We start from the raw sequence: 20,459 nt of genomic DNA, 5'->3' as shown, positions 1-20,459 counted from the left end.
TGGCCATTTGGCCTTATCACATATATACACCTTCACATCCATCACATCGCCATTCGGCCTTATCACATATATACACATTCACATTCATCACATTGGCCATTCGGCCTTATCACATATATACACTTTCACATTCATCAATTTCATCATAACAAAATTGACTAGGTATACTAGTCATTTACGACTTATAGCTTCACTTTAATACTGGATTTGGTACTTTGATTCCCAATATTTAATCGATAGCTTATAAGCAACTCAAATAGTTTTATTAAGGTTTACAACATAATCACAAATTCAAGACAAGCTGTTTTTTCTGAGCAACAGTCATTAAATTATTCAGAATGGAGCTACAAAACTCCAAATGAAGTTTCGTTAATTTTCCTGAATATAGACTCATATATCTATATGAGAGAATTTTTGTAGAATTTTGGTTGGGCCAATCAGTACAGTTATTTGTTAAAGTCTCCCCTGTTTCAAGGTTCACTACTCTGACCTCTGTGCATTACAACTTAAATATCTCCTGTACAGGGATTCAATGTCTATGACGTTTATCTCTAATGAAACTAGACTCGATGAAAAATCTGTACATATAAAGCACGACCTTTAATTATCTCGATAAAATTTATGGTGAATTTTCTAAGTCAGAACAGGGGATCCAGATATCGGTCTGGCCCTGTTTCACAAGAATTTAAACACCTCATAACATATAGCTCATATGGTCGTTTCGTTTCTTCCATATGAAAATAAACTCATCAAGCTTCGATTACACAATTTATTCATTATTTAATTCCATTTCTACTATTTTTAGTGATTTTTCAATTTCACATCACTGCTTCTTTGTCTGCATCTGTTACTAGAGTAACTATGCCTATTTCATGATTCATGCACTCATCAAACCAAACAAATCACATATCAATCTTTATATCTATTATCATAAGCGGCATTGATAATGGTCTTTATGAACAAGAATACTTTACACATTTATTTAAGTCACAAAACCATGTGCCAATTCACATGCCAAAATTACCATATTTGAAAGACAAACACATAACCAAAACACCAATCAAGCTTTAAGCACAAGTCATATCCATTATTATCCATTTACTATGAACAAAAACAACCAACAATTTAACCAATAATTTATATCCATCTAAATATTATTCCAACCACCTTTTTCGATCACAATTGATAGGTTCATAATATACCTGGATTACCAGATTTTATTTCACATACATATACAAGATATATATATACACTTATCCCTATATATTACACATAAAATGACTTTAAAACTATACCAATTGTACATCTTCTCTTATTACATATTTTATGTGCATAGGACCATATTATAAATCAACCCTTTTAAGCACATTTAACAATGATAAATATACCCAATTCATATGTTACTTTTCATGCTCAATAATGCATACACAAAACCACTCATCTTTCAATATATATATTCAACCGTCCTTAATAACTTCCTTACATAACATTTAAAGTATAACATTCTTTACCCTACTAAACCGAATCAAATATCAAACCATTCATCATATTTCATGAATATAAATGCCGAATCACAACTAGCTACTCATGCCGAACCAAAAATAGCTCATAACCATCACTTATATTTTATCACGTAACTGAATACATAAGTACATAAACAATCAATAATCCAAAACAGATTCATAAACCACAAATATATATGTCAAGCTTTTATTTTTAAAAGAACTAATCATAAGCCATATACAATTATCTCATGCCAGAACATATTTATACCAAGCATATCACAAATACCATTCATGCATGGCATGTAGCATTTTAACCAAAATAAGCTTAAACCATGATCAAACATACCCGAATTCAAGCATAGAAGTCAAGCCATTTAATTACTTTCTTCCTCGAGAACAGCCACCCTTGTTGAAGGAAAATCTTAAGTATGCAATCAATAAACAAGTGCTCAAGGAACTCACCAATTTTCTTCTCCCAAGGCGAAACTAGCTCCCAACCTTTGCCTTCCCTTCTTGCCCATGTCCTCCTCACTTCCTTTAGCTTCCTCATGCAACCGCCACCTCCGCCATTCTCATTATAGCCATCACCTAAGCTGAAAATTTAAGCAAAGGAATTTCCTTCTCCTCACTTCAAGCTACGGCAATGGAGGAGTAAAAGAAAATGGATTTCCCTCCATGCAGCGGTGTCATGGTCTCCCTCTCCATTCCAATCAACAGCCAAAAAAAAACAAAGAAGAAGATCAAGCTCTCTTTCCTCTCCTCTCATAAATTCCTTCAACCAAATTCAGCTCTAAGGCATGGAAACAAAGTGGCCGAATGTTCTTCTCCCCATAAAAAACATTTTCTCCTAATATGCTTATTGCTATATTATATAATTCCCACCAATTAAAATAAAAATAATAGAACCCATGATTACATGCATGTTGGCCCCATTTGCATTCAAAATTGGTCTATTTGACATGCAAGTCCCCCATAATACTAAAACATAAAATGTTTGGCTACTACACATTTGCCTATCCCATTTTCAAGGTTTCTCGACTAAGTCCTTTCAAGTAAAATTCCCATTCATAAGACTAAATTAAAACATCAAATTTTTCACATATGCACTATCACACATAGAAGTTATGCAAATAAATTTTAAATACATTTTGACTCGGTTTTGTGGTCCCAAACCACATTCCGACTAGGGTCAAATTAGATTGTCACAACTCTCCCTCCTTATGGATTTTCGTCCCGAAAATCTTAGTAACGACTAGGTTAGGATAACGTCCTCTTATTGAATTATAACCATATAAATATTAGCTCATCAATAACTATTGTAATTCATTACTGCTTTCACATCGATCTACAAAATCACTTTCTTATCTTAAAACAAATACATAAACATTTCTACAAGTATGCACATACATCTCATTTTCTTGATTTCATAAGTAATAATCACTTAATTGAATTTATACTTGCATTTCAAACACATATAAATCACATATTAACATGTATAATACATAATATCAACTCACATATTCATACCCCACATTTTCATTCATGTAAAAGTCAGAACTTTGCCAAAAGTATACACCTACTCACACATCCCAATGAATATCCTTTATAGCTCCATCATATCTCACTATTCAAATTAACTTATTTCCATCAGAAAATCAGCTTCCACGTACCTGAGCATTGAATTCATTTAGCACATTCAATCACCGTTAACGATACCCGTATACAATCGATTAGGTATAAAGCCTCATATAGTACATCGGCATGGGATTTATTTTAGCACATAACCCATGTATCCAACATTATCAGCATTTATCAAAAATTCTTACAGACTTTTAAATGTCGAACTTACTCAATTAATTTCTTGAACATGATTAACAAAAATAGGGTCATTAGCAATAGTACATATGACTTCATATACCAAGCATCCCATAAACCAAATCAGAATAAATTTATAACATGAATTCATTTCTTAACAACATATCTACCATCTAAAATCAATGCCTTGATTTCATACGATGTCTTACATAAATCTTATTTCACGCACTTAGTGCCCACTGACCGATCTCGCACACATAGTGCTCAGTTGAAGAACTCGCACACACAGTGCCTCAATTACTGATTTCGCACACATAGTGCCCATATTCATTCGTTATTACACATTGAAATGACTTAACCAAGTCTATAAAACATCATATATGTACACTTTAAATGTATTCTTTCATTTAACTTTGAATTCATATAGTAATGAACACTTAAACCTTGCTCGAATCACCGGCATTAAGCCTGCTAGGCACGAAAACCCGAATACATATTATCGGCACAAAGCCTGCTAGGCACGAAGGCCTGAATACATATCATCGGCACAAAGCCTGCTAGGCACGAATGCCCGAATACATATCAGCGGCACAAAGCCTGCTAGGCACGAAGGCCCGAATACATATCACCGGCACAAAGCCTGCTAGGCACGAAGGCCCGAATACATATCACCGGCACAAAGCCTGCTAGGCATGAAGGCCCGAATACATATCACCGGCACGAATGCTCTTCGGGACTTAGCCCGGATATCTATATTACCAGCACAAATGCTCTTCGGGACTTAGCCCAGATCATCATCGAGATCTTTAGCTCAAATGAAATCTCCACACGAAGCCAGCGGATCTTGATCCAGACATAATCTCCGCACATATAGTCATCGAGTCCTTAAGCCCGGATTCACATCACTGACTCATACATATTCATTCACATGTTACCACGGTTCACATAGCAAAATCATATTTGAAATTCAAGTCCACTCATTCGCATATAGGCATATAACATGCTCATTGACTTTGTGTTCTAAACATCATTCAAATCTGATACATGTATACCCCTTTTACCAAACTTTCAACTCAATGAGCAAACACACATAAGAATATATATATATCCCCTATTTTATTCTTTGTTAAATTCTCTAATAGCCATTCGGCTACATCACAAGCATGTTTATGATTTCTTTCTCAATAACCTTATTATGGTAAGGACAATAGGATATCATTCATCAATCATACATGTATATCATGGCATTTTAAATTAAATACCAAATTCAATTTCTCAAAACTTACTTATATTATACCTTTCTCAATATTGACACATCATAAGCATGTCTCAAGATTCTCAATACCATCACTACTGTTTCGATTGGGATCGAATCCATTACAATATGAGAAATACTTTTTAAGCGTAAAATCATCACACTATCTTATTATCACTCTATGGCATGTATAACTAGACTCACATGTGCTACGTTAGTCCTAGAATCGACTAAACCGCACTCGATACCACTAAATGTAACACCCCAATCTCGTATCCGTCATAGGAATAGGTAAAGGGCATTCCTGGACTTGAAACTCATATCGAACAAAGAAATTTTTGAACTTTTTCTTGAAATAAAGATCATTCATCTAAATAAGTACTAAAGACAATCGGTGATACAATTTAAACTTCTATAAGTACACATTCAAAAGATGCCATTTTCGCATGGCTTATATACATTAACCAAATATTCTTGACCCTTTGGTCTATTCTATACATGCCATAAGATAATTCAAAACATAACAAGAACAAGCGGTGGATAGTGATAGTGTGACTAGTTGTTTGACGATCCCAGAGCTGTAGCTTGAAATGAGATCTATAAAACAGAGAAAACAAAGTAAGCAGTAAGCATTACAATGCTTAGTAAGTTTTAAGCAAAACAAAGTGTTCTCATTCACTATCATTGGTCATTCATTTCAACCGTTCGATGAAGTTAATCTAGAGCTTCATCTCGAACTATAATATCAATAAACGTATCACTTGGTCATCACATATATACTTTGAATAATAATGACCTAGATGGTCAAATATTTCAAGCACATTCTTCATCAATTTTCAACTTTCAATAATCCTTTCCACTTGTTCATAATCACATCCATATTTTAAGTATTTCAACATGACAAGTACTAAATTACCGTAGGCACATAAAGAACCAAACATATTCCTTATCACATATCGTAAGCTTACAAAACATAATCCTTACCTCGTCTTGGCACATCTAGTGAATCCAACCCATACTCAAATCATAAGGCTTTTGGGCGAATATGCACTAATACATAAGAATATTTCATCACATACTTCATTATACAAGCATACCATTACCAATTAGATCATTCTCATATTTGGAGTTATAATATTAATCACATTTACCTACCTCTTTGATAATTGATAATCCACCTCGAAATCACTCCACCGATGAGTTAGTAATGTCGTACTGAACATCTTAAATACATAACACTTATTTGATGGTAACTTATTTCAGATACTCAATATCAAAGTCTTACTTGAATCCTAGCATTTAGCCGTCGGGTCTTTAAAGCTCGGATATAGTACGAGCAACGAAGCCTACGGACATTAATCAAGATAATATTCTCGCATAAAGCTGCGGGGTTTTAACCGGATATAATCTTGACACAAATGCCCTTCGGGACTTATCACATTTATACACTTTCACATCCATCACATTGGCCATTTGGCCTTATCACATATATACACCTTCACATCCATCACATCGCCATTCGGCCTTATCACATATATACATTCACATTCATCACATTGGCCATTCGGCCTTATCACATATATACACTTTCACATTCATCAATTTCATCATAACAAAATTGACTAGGTATACTAGTCATTTACGACTTATAGCTTCACTTTAATACTGATTTGGTACTTTGATTCCCAATATTTAATCGATAGCTTATAAGCAACTCAAATAGTTTTATTAAGGTTTACAACATAATCACAAATTCAGTACAAGCTGTTTCTTCGAGCAACAGTCATTAAATTATTCGTAAATGGAGCTACGAAACTCCAAATGAAGTTTCGTTAATTTTCCTGAATATAGACTCATATATCTATATGAGAGAATTTTTGTAGAATTTTGGTTGGGCCAATCAGTACAGTTTATTTGTTAAAGTCTCCCTGTTTCAAGGTTCGACTACTCTGACCTCTGTGCATTACAACTTAAATATCTCCTGTACAGGGATTCAATGTCTATGACGTTTATCTCTAATGAAACTAGACTCGATGAAAAATCTGTACATATAAAGCACGACCTTTAATTATCTCGATAAAATTTATGGTGAATTTTCTAAGTCAGAACAGGGATCCAGATATCGGTCTGGCCCTGTTTCACAAGAATTTAAACACCTCATAACATATAGCTCATATGGTCGTTTCGTTTCTTCCATATGAAAATAAACTCATCAAGCTTCGATTACACAATTTATTCATTATTTAATTCCATTTCTACTATTTTTAGTGATTTTTCAATTTCACAACACTGCTGCTGTCTGCATCTGTTACTAGAGTAACTATGCCTATTTCATGATTCATGCACTCATCAAACCAAACAAATCACATATCAATCTTTATATCTATTATCATAAGCGGCATTGATAATGGTCTTTATGAACAAGAATACTTTACACATTTATTTAAGTCACAAAACCATGTGCCAATTCACATGCCAAAAATTACCATATTTGAAAGACAAACACATAACCAAAACACCAATCAAGCTTTAAGCACAAGTCATATCCATTATTATCCATTTACTATGAACAAAAACAACCAACAATTTAACCAATAATTTATATCCATCTAACTATTATTCCAACCACCTTTTTCGATCACAATTGATAGGTTCATAATATACCTGGATTACCAGCATTTTATTTCACATACACGATATACAAGATATATATATACACTTATCCCTATATATTACACATAAAATGACTTTAAAACTATGCCAATTGTACATCTTAAACTTATCACATATTTTATGTGCATAGGACCATATTATAAATGAACCCTTTTAAGCACATTTAACAATGATAAATATACCCAATTCATATGTTACTTTTCATGCTCAATAATGCATACACAAAACCACTCATCTTTCAATATATATATTCAACCGTCCTTAATAACTTCCTTACATAACATTTAAAGTATAACATTCTTTACCCTACTAAACCGAATCAAATATCAAACCATTCATCATATTTCATGAATATAAATGCGAATCACAACTAGCTACTCATGCCGAATCAAAAATAGCTCATAACCATCACTTATATTTTATCACGTGGCGAATACATAAGTACATAAACAATCAATAATCCAAAAGCAGATTCATAAACCACAAATATATATGTCAAGCTTTTATTTTTAAAAGAACTAATCATAAGCCATATACAATTATCTCATGCCAGAACATATTTATACCAAGCATATCACAAATACCATTCATGCATGGCATGTAGCGTTTTAACCAAAATAAGCTTAAACCATGATCAAACATACCCGAATTCAAGCATAGTAGTCAAGCCATTTAATTACTTTCTTCCTCACGGAACAGCCACCCTTGTTGAAGGAAAATCTTAAGTATGCAATCAATAAACAAGTGCTCAAGGAACTCACCGAATTTTCTTCTCCCAAGGCCAAAACTAGCTCCCAACCTTTGCCTTCCCCTTCTTGCCCATGTCCTCCTCACTTCCTTTAGCTTCCTCATGCAACCGGCCACCTCCGCCATTCTCATTATAGCCATCACCTAAGCTGAAAATTTAAGCAAAGGAATTTCCTTCTCCCTCACTTCAAGCTACGGCAATGGAGGAGTAAAAGAAAATGGATTTCCCTCCATGCAGCCGGTGTCATGGTCTCCCTCTCCATTCCAATCAACAGCCAAAAAAAAACAAAGAAGAAGATCAAGCTCTCTTTCCTCTCCTCTCATAAATTCCTTCAACCAAATTCAGCTCTAAGGCATGGAAACAAAGTGGCCGAATGTTCTTCTCCCCATAAAAAAAACATTTTTCTCCTAATATGCTTATTGCTATATTATATAATTCCCACCAATTAAAATAAAAATAATAGAACCCATGATTACATGCATGTTGGCCGGCCATTTGCATTCAAAATTGGTCTATTTGACATGCAAGTCCCCCATAATACTAAAACATAAAATGTTTGGCTACTACACATTTGCCTATCCCATTTTCAAGGTTTCTCGACTAAGTCCTTTCAAGTAAAATTCCCATTCATAAGACTAAATTAAAACATCAAATTTTTCACATATGCACTATCACACATAGAAGTTATGCAAATAAATTTTAAATACATTTTTGACTCGGTTTTGTGGTCCCGAAACCACATTCCGACTAGGGTCAAATTAGGGCTGTCACACATGCCATAGGATTGTAACACCCCGAACCCGAGACCATCGCCGGTGTCGGACACGAGGGGTTAACAAGCCAAGTCCACATATTTTGCCCACCAATTTGACATTTCCAGTCAGGCTGGAAAACTGCGTCACCGTCGCCTTAAAAATCATATCTCGAGTTTCAAAACTCGGAAACTGGTTTCGTAAATTTTCCTTGAATTTAGACTCATATATCCATCCATGTATTTATTTCTAGAATTTTTGGTCGGGCCAATTGGTACAGTTTATTAGTTAAAATCACCCATGTTACAGGGATCGACTGCTCTGATCTTCGCGCGTTACAACTTGAATATCTCTCTGTACAGGGCTTTAATACTGGTGCCGTTTGTTTCTAATGAAACTAGACTCAAAATGGAATCTGTACATATAAGGCATGACTCCTAATTCTTTCTGGATAATTTATAGTAAATTTTAAATTTGCGACAGGGACCCAGAAACCGTTCTGGCCCTGTCTCACAATAGCTTTAATATCTCTTAACATGTAACTCCTATGACCGTTTCGTTTCTTCCATATGAAAATAGACTCACCAAGGTTCATTTACATAGCTTATTCACTATTTAATACCTTTCCTACAAATTTTGGTGATTTTTCACATTCACGTCACTGCAGCTGGCAGCATCTGTTTTAAGGTAGGTCTTACCTAGTTTGTAGTCTCCATGAACCAACTAGTCTTGCCATACATAGGTTCACATATGATCATTTTAACCATACCAATGGCTGATCATGTGACCAACATTCTCATTTCCAATCCATAATCACATCATGACACCATATATATATATATACAAACCGCAAATAGTCTAAGTTCGTACTTCACTTTTACGAGCCATTTTCGCATGGCCGTACAAATATACATCACAACATATTTAAACCAGCAAGGGGTAGTCCTATACATGCCATTTCAAAGTTCAACCAAAAATTTATACCAAAATGGAGGCTTTGATAGTGTGGATGATTTCGACTTTAATGATCCCGAATCCGATTGCTATCGAGCAAAATCTATAAGACAGAGAGCCAAAGCAACGGGGTAAGCATTTTTATGCTTAGTAAGTCTCAAGGAATAAAATCAGCTTTAATTAAAGCAATACATTCACATAGCCAAATGCATCATTTCATTAATACACATTCACAAAATCATTCTTACTTCTCACTTCATCATTATATACTTTCACAAGGTATCAACCAATTCAATAGCTGAATTTCGTTAGTCGATTGAGCGAATGTTGCTCAAACATGTCGACTTTCCAATGCACATATAAACATACCTTATTCTTTGGGCCTTTCGAGCGTACTAATTGAATTCATTACAGCAGCCAACACTCACCTCCAGCCCAAGCTTCTTCGGAATACAACTGGAAATAACCACGTGCACGAATGCCTTTGGGTCTTAGCCCGGATAGAACGACTCGCACGAATGCCTTCGGGTCTTAGCCCGGATGTAGCCACTAGCACAATTGCCTTCGGGTCTTAACCCGGATATAATTTCCAGCAATAACTTCTTCGGGACTTAGCCCGGATATCATTCAATTGCTCATGCACACATACATCAATAATCATTAGACATTCATATTTCATTTTCGTTACTAAGGCTCAAACACAAATATAATCACTAGCATAATCGCCTTTGGGACTTAGCCCGGGTATCATTCAAATACTCATACACACATAAATCAATAATCAATACACATCCATATTTCATTTCACATAATTCAAGTAGGGTCACTTCTTGAGGACTTACCTCGGATGTTGTCGAGCGGCTTTTACGGCTATTCGATCACTTTTCCTTCCCTTGTCCAATTGTGGCCCTCTAAGCTCTTGAGCTAATTCAAACAAATTTAATTTATTAAAACCTCATTATGCTAGCTTATGGCGAATATGACAAGGAGTCTAAATGGTCATATGGCCACCCTTTAGCTTGAGTACACAATGGTCATGCACATTTTATACTACATCAAGCAATTCAATACAATTCATTCAAGCATCAAGGAAAAGCTAAGGCCATCAATCGGCTACCTAAGGCCGAACATACATGTCCAATTTGAGGCCAATTATACACTTAACACCACACAAAAACAGCATGCATTTTACTAGTTAATGCTTTACATATTGTGGCTCAATACTTATAATACATCATCAAGCACTCATATGGCCGATTATACTTAGTTATACTTGCACCAAATCAACAATAAATTCCAAGATTTCCACATCATAGGTATTCTAGGCGAATGTACTTGCAATTTCACAAACATTCTTCAACATTTTCTTCTTTAAACAAACATATTCATCACTTACTTCATAACCAAAACATCATGTGCAAACATATATATACATATATGTGCATGGCAAATTTCAAGGTGTCCATAGCCATCCAAAACACAAATTTTAACTAACATGCAAGAAGCATGAACCATGCTCATGAATGCATCATGGCGAATACACCACAATCATGCCCCTTTAACTTCAATCATGGTTAAACAAAAGAAAACTCAAAGTCTTACTCAAGATGGCTACAAAGAAATTTCAAGAGTAGACAATCCATCATTGCATGCATCATCATCAAGCTTCACACTTAGCATGCAATGGCTTTATCACAATACCAACTTTGACCAAATACCACTTCCATGGCATAACAAGGATTTGAACCATGGCTAACATGAACATCAAGTTGGCAACTAAAACATGCATGAATCTCATGACACAACCTCATACATACCTCAATCTTGATGCAAGTTTAGCCAAATATCCTTCTAGATCTCTTCTAAACAAAGGAAATGAAGCAAAAATCTCTTCTTCCTCTTAGTATTTTCGGCCAAAAAGGAGAGAACAAGGATGAACAAAATTTTTTTTGTTTTTTCTTCTTAGTTGCACGGCAATGGGGGGGGGGATGCTACTCTCTCACACACATTTTTTTTTGTTTCTCTTCCCACATTTAATTATTAATCATTTCTTTCATGCTCCATTAACAAAACATGTTTCAACATGTTTTCTTTGCCCATAACCCATGTCATGGCCAGCCACCACCTATAAAAGGGGAAATTTGACATGCAAGTCCATTGTTTTGCATGCATGCTTTAATTAGTCATCACACATTTCCCTATCGTACTTTCAAAGTTCACTACTAAGTCCTTTCTAGCGGAATTCACCTTTATAACACTAAATCAATCATCAAAAAATGTCACACATGAGCACACACATATTATAGGCATCAAAATAAATTTTAAATTATTTTTATGCCTCGGTTTTGTGGTCCCGAAACCACATTCCGACTAGGGTCAATTTTGGGCTGTCACAACTCTCCCCCACTTAAGAAATTTTCGTCCCGAAAATCTTCTTGGTAAATAGGTTTGGATATCGCTCTTTCATAGAGTTCTCGGTCTCCCAAGTAGCTTCTTCTATCCGTGCTTGAGCCATAACACTTTCACTACGGAACCCGCTTGTTTCGCAACTCTTTCACTTCTCGTGATAGGATACGAATCGGTTCTTCCTCATAACTCATATTAGCTTGAATTTCAATTTCGATGGACTAATCACGTGCGATGGATCGGATCTATAGCGTCAAGCATCGAAACATGAAAGACATCGTGAACCTTTTCGAGTTCGGGGAAAAACCAAACGATATGCCACCGACCGACTCGCTCGGATATCTCATATGGCCCAATGAACCTCGGGCTCAACTTGCCCTTACGGCCAAATCGAGTATCTTTTTCCAAGGCAATACCTTGAGAAACACTTTATCTCCCACGATACTCGATATCCTTACGCTTGAGATCCGCGTCGACTTGACGATCGGAGGCTATCTTGAGACTTTCACGGATTACTTTCACTTTACATTCAGCATCTCTAATCAAATCCACCGAAAATTTTGCCTTCACCGAGCTCGGTCCAAAACAATGGTGTACAGCATTTACGACCGCACAAAGCCTCGTAGGGTGCCATCTTAATACTTGATTGAAAGTTTGTTGTTGTGGCGAATTCAATCAACGGCAAATACCGTTCCCATGAACCACTAAACTCGAGGACGCAACATCTCAACATATCCTCAAGTATCTGAATTATCTGCTCGGATTGACCATCGGTTTGGGGGTGAAAGGCGGTGCTGAAATGCAACTTGGTACCCAAAGCTTCTTGCAACTTTTTCCAAAATCGCGAGGTAAATCTCGGATCTCTATCCGATCTGATGGAAATAGGCACCTGTGTAATCTCACAATCGAGAAGCATACAATTCGCTAATTTGTCCATTGAAAAATCCGTGTCACGGGGACAAAGTGAGCCGACTTAGTCAATCTATCTACCACGACCCAAACCGCATCCTTCTTACTTGCTGACAAAGGCAGTCCGGATACAAAGTCCATTGTGACTCGATCCCATTTCCACTCGGGTATCGTGATTGGCTGAAGTAATCCTGAAGGCACTTGATGTTCCGCTTTCACTTGTTGACATATTAAACATCTCAAAACAAAGCTGGAGATGTCTCGTTTCATACCATGCCACCAAAACCGACGTTTCAAATCGTTGTACATCTTCGTACTCCCCGGGTGGATTGCCATTCGGCTACAATGGGCTTCATTCGAATTATCGAAATGAGTTCAATTCTTTGGAACACACAGACGACTTTGAACCTCAAACAATCGTCATCATCGATTTGAAACTCCGAGTCCTTGTTCGAACACACTCGGCCCGTTTTGCGTACCAACTCGTCGTTGACTTTACGAGCTTCTCGAATTTGATGTGTCAATAATGGTTTGGCTTTCAATTCAGCCACTAACACACTATCGGATCGAGCAGACAAGTGCACATTCATCGCTCGTAAAGTGAATAATGATTTACGACTCAAGGCATCCGCAACCACATTCGCCTTTCCGGGTGATAGTCAATGACCACTCATAATCCTTTAACAGATTCGAGCCAACGTCTTTGTCGCAGATTTAAGTCTCTTTGGGTCATCAAATATTTGAGACTTTTGTGATCCGAGTACATGGCACTTCTCACCAAATAAGTAATGTCGCCAAATCTTTAAGCGAATACGATGGCGCTAATTCAAGATCATGGGTCGGATAATTTTTCTCGTGTGGCTTTAATTGCCTCGACGCATAGGCCACAACTCGACCTTCTTGCATCAATACGCAACCTAACCCAAGGAGGAGGCGTCACTATAGATGACAAACTCTTTGCAGATTCGGGTTGCACTAGAATTGGGGCTTCATCAAATAAGTTTTCGATTGATCGAAACTTTTTGACATTTCCCGTCCATTCGAACTTAACATCCTTTTGGAGTAGCCGTCATCGGCGTGGCTATCATTGAGAAACCTTTACAAATCGTCGGTAATAACCTAAGCCCCCCCAAAAGCTCAGAACCTCGGTAATATTTCTGAGGCTTCCAATTAAGTATGGCTGAAATTTTATTGAATCGACTCGAATACCCGTCTGAATACCACATGACCCAAGAAGCTAACCTCTCTTAACCGAACTCACACTTGCTTGAACTTAGCATATAATTGCTTATCCCGTAAAGTTTGCGGCACTAACCTCGGTGTTCAAGATGTTCGGTCTCATTTCTTGAATAGACCAAGATGTCATCAATGAACACGACTACGAATCGATCCAAATATGGTCGAAGATTCGATTCATTAAATCCATAAATACCGCAGGGCATTAGTAAGCCCAAACGGCATCACTAGGAACTCATAGTGACCATATCTCGCTTCAAGGCGGTCTTGGGTACGTCCAATCTCGGATTCGCAATTGATAATAGCCCGATCTCAAATCTATTTTCGAGAACACCGAGGCTCCCTTCAGTTGATCGAACAAGTCATCGATCGTGGTAACGGATATTTGTTCTTTATCGTCGCTTTATTAAGTCGGCGATAGTCGATCTACAACCGCATGGTTCCATCCTTCTTTTCACCAACAACACCGGCGCACCCAAAGGCGAAAAGCTCGGGCGAGCAAAACCTCTATCCACCAATTCTTGCAACCGAGCTTTCAACTCCTTTAATTCGTTGGTGCCATACGATACGGAGCTATCGAAATTGGAGTGGTACCGGTACCAATTCGATGCCAAATTCTATTTCCCGAGCAGTGGTAAACCCGACAATTCTTGGGGAAAACATCCGGTATTCACAAACCACGAGCGCAGATTCGGGTTTCTTTTACGATTCCTTGTCATCGAAACACGTCGCAAGGTACGCCGCACCCTTTTCTTACATATTTCCGGGCCAACATTGCGATATTACGGTGGCAACCCCTTTAAGTCCGTAGACTCAACCCGAATTATCTCGTTATTCGCGCACTCAAATCGATAGTCTTGCTTTTGCAATTTACAACCGCATCGTGCATGGTCAACCAATCCAAACCAAGAATAACGTCGAATTCATCGAGCGGCAAAAGCATCAAGTTCACGGAAAACAAGAACCTCGGAACACTAGGGGACTTTTCTTGCACACTTTGTTGACAAGCACGTAATGACCCAAGGGTTTGACACCGAATTACAAACTTAGTAGACTCAATAGGCAAAGTCTTCTTTGGATGCTAAGGTTTCACATATATAAGAATGAGTAGAACCGGGGTCAATCAAAGCAATCACATTAGTATTGAAAAGAGTGAAAGTACCGGTAATGACATCCGGAGGCAAGATCCTCGGCGTGCGCATATGGCATAAGTCCTAGCAGGAGCACGAGCCTCGGATCGATGGTAGCATCTCTAGATCCTCTCGACCGCCAACGACATTGCCCATATTTCTAGGTGGCCTACCTCGGCGATGGTAGCACCGGGTTTCCACTTTGACTTACATTTCGTTCAAGCATCCTCGGGCAATCCTTCATAAAGTGGTCGGCCGATCCACACTTATAGCGGGAGCGATCACGAAACCAACAGCTCCCGAATGCCATTTGCCACAATGCGACACTCCGCCCTCTCTCGGCGATCATTTCCACCATCGCGATCGAAGTGACTCGTGTGGTCATAGGGGTCGATCGCGTCCTCGTCTAGAAAAGCCCAAACGCCTCTAGACCGGCTCACATCATCTCGAAATCTCTTGATGCTGTTGAAGAGACTTTCCGAGGACCTCTTCGAATTCTCCGGTTCCCACATCAACTTTTTGTTTCTCCTTTCTAAGCTCTTGACTTTACAAGCTCGCTCAACAAGTACTACGAACTCTCGTATTTCGAGAATGCCAACGAACATCCTTATATCATCATTCAGCCCATCCTCGAAGCGTTTACATAATATCCTCGGACGAAATGCATTCTCGGCGTATCGGCTAAGCCTCACAAATTTTCGTTCATAGTCGATGGCGACATAGAACCTTGCTTAAGATCAAGAAATTCCTTTCGCTTTTGGTCGATGAATCTCTAACTGATATACTTTTTTCGGAACTCGGTTTGAAAGAATCCCCAAGTCACTTGCTCCCTAGGCACCACAGAAGTCAGAGTACTCCACCAATAGTAGGCGGAATCGCGAAGCAAGGAGATGGTACACTTTAGGCACTCATCGGTGTACAAGATAGCTCATCGAGCACCGGATAGTGTTGTCCAACCGAAATTCATTTCGCTCGGCATCATCATCATCCGTAGCTTTAAATTCGGTGGCCCCATGTTTTGAATCCTATCGATGGGGGCTTACTTGACCTTATTTGGTCGATTACGAGGTATTGTAGGTGCGGGGTTGCATTTGTCGGGAATGGAGGTTGTGGAACAGTAGTGTTAGTTCGAATGTATTGGTTAAACCATTCATTCATCACACTATAAAAGGCTTGCCTAGCCTCATCATTCAGATTCTTGGCCATAGGTTGAGAGTCCGCCGCCTTTGCTCCGCCATATATTGTCCCTTCTTGCGGAGCAGCGCCACACTCTCCACATCATCAGCTATCGCTTTCGGTTGGGATCGGGATCCATTGCTATAAACAAACACAAAGTCAAATTGTCGAAATCACCACACTATCGATTCATCATTTAATGGCATGTATAGCTAGACCCCAAACACATCACGGTAGTCCTAGAATCGACTAAACCGTGGCTCGATACCAATAAAATCGTAACACCCGAACCCGACCATCGCCGATTAGCCGGACACAAGGTTAACAAGCCAAGTCCACATATTTTGCCCACCAATTTGACATTTCCAGTCAGGCTGGAAAACTGCGTCACCGTCGACTTAAAAATCATATCTCGAGTTTCAAAACTCGGAAACTCGTTTCGTAAATTTTCCCTGAATTTAGACTCATATATCCATCCATGTATTTATTTCTAGAATTTTTGGTCAGGCCAATTGGTAAATTTTATTAGTTAAAATCACCCATGTTACAGGGATCGACTGCTCTGACCTTCGCGCGTTAGAACTTGAATATCTCTCTGTACAGGGATTTAATACTGGTTCCGTTTGTTTCTAATGAAACTAGACTCAAAATGGAATCTGTACATATAAGGCATGACTCCTAATTATTTCTGGATAATTTATAGTAAATTTTTAAAGTTGCAACAGGGGACCCAGAAACCGTTCTGGCCCTGTGTCACAGTAGCTTTAATATCTCTTAACATGTAACTCCTATGACCGTTTCGTTTCTTCCATATGAAAATAGACTCATCAAGGTTCATTTACATAGCTTATTCACTATTTAATACCATTCCTACAAATTTTGGTGATTTTTCACATTCACGTCACTGCAGCTGGCAGCATCTGTTTTTAAGGTAGGTCTTACCTAGTTTGTAGTCTCCATGAACCAACTAGTCTTGCCATACATAGGTTCACATATGATCATTTTAACCATACCAATGGCTGATCATGTGACCAACATTCCCATTTCAATCCATAATCACATCATGACACCATATATATATATATATACAAACCGCAAATAGTCTAAGTTCAGTACTTCACTTTTACGAGCCATTTTAGCATGGCCGTACACATATACATCACAACATATTTAAACCAGCAAGGGTAGTCCTATACATGCCATTTCAAAGTTCAACCAAAAATTTATACCAAAATGGAGGCTTTGATAGTGTGGATGACTTCGACTTTAATGATCCTGAATCCGATTGCTATCGAGCAAAATCTATAAGACAGAGAGCCAAAGCAACGGGGTAAGCATTTTTATGCTTAGTAAGTCTCAAGGAATAAAATCAGCTTTAATTAAAGCAATACATTCACATAGCCAAATGCATCATTTCATTAATACACATTCACAAAATCATTCTTACTTCTCACTTCATCATTATATACTTTCACAAGGTATCAACCAATTCAATAGCTGAATTTCGTTAGTCGATTGAGTGAATGTTGCTCAAACATGTCGACTTTCCAATGCACATATTGTGACAGCCCAAAATTGACCCTAGTCGGGAAGTGGTTTCGAGACCACTAAACCGAGTCACCGAAATGTTTGAACGTAATATTTATTGTCTAGAATATGTATTTACGAATGTGTAAAAATTTCAAGCTTCGGTTTAGTCGATTGCATGTGAATTCAGTTAGTAGGACTTGTATGTCACTTTTGAAAAATGATAGGCTAATCTATAAGGACCTAATAGTACATGTAGTCAAAAGGAGGACTTGCATGTCAAAATCCCCCAAGTGCTAGTGGCCGGCCATGACAAGGAAGCATGGGCAAGACATGTCATGAAACATGTTGGGTGAGTGGTTTATGTTGAAATAAATAAAATAAGGTGCATGAGTAAAAAAAGTGTGTGTGTGAAGGCTTTCCCTCCCTCCCCATTGCCGTGCAAGTGAGAAAGAAAAACAAAAAAAAAAGCTTTGTTCATCTTTTTTTTCCATCCTTTTGGCCGAAAATCTCAAGGGAGAAGAAAGGGGTCCTTGCTCATGGTTGGTTTGGAATAGGTTGGCCATCCTTGTAGCTAGATTAAGGTATGTTTAATATGGTGCCATGAGATTCATGCATGTTCTTAGTTGCTAGTTTTAGTTCTAATTAGTCCATGATTCAAAACCTTGCTATGTCATGGGGATGATAGTATGAAATGAAAATTTGAGATAAGTAAGGTTAAATTTGATTTGGTAAAATCGGCCATATGGGTGTATATGTTTGTAAAAATATATTTTCTTTGTTAACTCCTTACAATCGGTTGTAGGAGTAATATTGGCTTATAAGGTTGAGTTGATTCATGATGTTGTATGTTAGGATTAAAATACTTGAGACTAGATTAGCTTAATGGTGACCATGCATTGGCCTTGAAGCATTAAACAAAGGTTGGTTGAGATTTTGATATTTTGAACAAAGATAGTTGTGAAATGGGGTGAAAACCATTAAGTTATACACATAAAAATCCAGCAAGAAGATTAAACTACTAAATGTATTCATTTTAGATCAAGACATCAAAGAGGAGAACCAAGCAAAGGCAAAGCGAAGATAATCGAGTAGTAGATTGGGAATCATTTCATCCGATATAAGGTAAGTCATTAAGCACTTATTTGTACTAATTTAAAGGGCGTAATGTCTAAGTAATGATGCTGAATGGAATGGTAGAATATATATATAAACATGTATGTATGTGGTGATAAAAATATTGAATTGAAAGAAAAGAGGTGAGATGTATTGAATGATCGGTTCGGCACTAAGTGTGCGGGTGTAAACATTTATAATCACAAATTGGCACTAAGTGTGCGGGTTCAAATTATACAGCACTAAGTGTGCAAGTTTGATTATATAGCACTAAGTGTGCGAGTTCGACTATTAAGCACTAAGTGTGCGGGCTTATTGCACATCCTCTAATAAGCGTACATGTTCTCGTCGGCGGCCTTACCGAAGTCAATCATGGACAGCGATGCGAGTAAACACCTTGAGCTCATGTGGAATGGACATTTTATTTATATTTGGAATTTTGGTTTGGTAAGTCTTGATCTATGTGGTGATATTGCTCGAAAATAAATGCATGCAATGTCATATGGCGTAATGTATGAAATATCAAGTAGGGCTTGGTATGTGACCAAACCGAAATGCCTAAAGAATTATAGTACCGTTTGGGGTGTGGATGGAGGATTTTAATCCCGCCTTAATTATTTTCTTTTATGGTATATTATTACTGAACAGCAATATAATGCTTATGGCTTACTTGAGTTATATACTCACCGGTGTTTGCTTGTCGCCATTTTAGGTTTCTCGGACTCGTCCTTTTTGCGTGCTTTCGTGATCGTCATTGGAGTCATCACACGGCTATCAACTTTTGGTATCTTTTTGTGTAGTCGGTTTAGGAGAACATTTTGGCATGTATAGGCTAATATGCTTTGTTGAACTTTGGTATGTAAACTTTTAGCCATGCGAAAATAGCATAAATGCTCGGTTGGATTTAGTTCTCCAATGTTAAGTCACAAGTCTTGGTAATTCGATTTCCATGCCTTATGCCATGGTTGATTATTTTGGTATTAAAATGCATGTTATGGCAATAGTGTAGTAGGGAGATGTTGGATAATGATTAGCCTCTGGTATGGCTAGTCATGATCATGATTTGTGACATGTATGATGAATCACTAGTTAGATCAAAGGAAATCATGAAATAGGCATAGTTGCTTTAGTGACAGGTGCAGGCAGCAGCAGTAACGTGAGATTGAAAAATCACTAAAAATAGTAGGAATGGTATTAAATAGTAAATAAATTATGTAAATGTACCTTGATGAATCTACTTTTATATAGAAGAAACGA

The sequence above is a fragment of the Gossypium arboreum genome, chromosome 10 (assembly GCF_025698485.1).
Source record: "Gossypium arboreum isolate Shixiya-1 chromosome 10, ASM2569848v2, whole genome shotgun sequence".
Lineage (NCBI taxonomy): Eukaryota > Viridiplantae > Streptophyta > Magnoliopsida > Malvales > Malvaceae > Gossypium > Gossypium arboreum.
Note: the sequence above shows the minus strand (reverse complement) of the source record.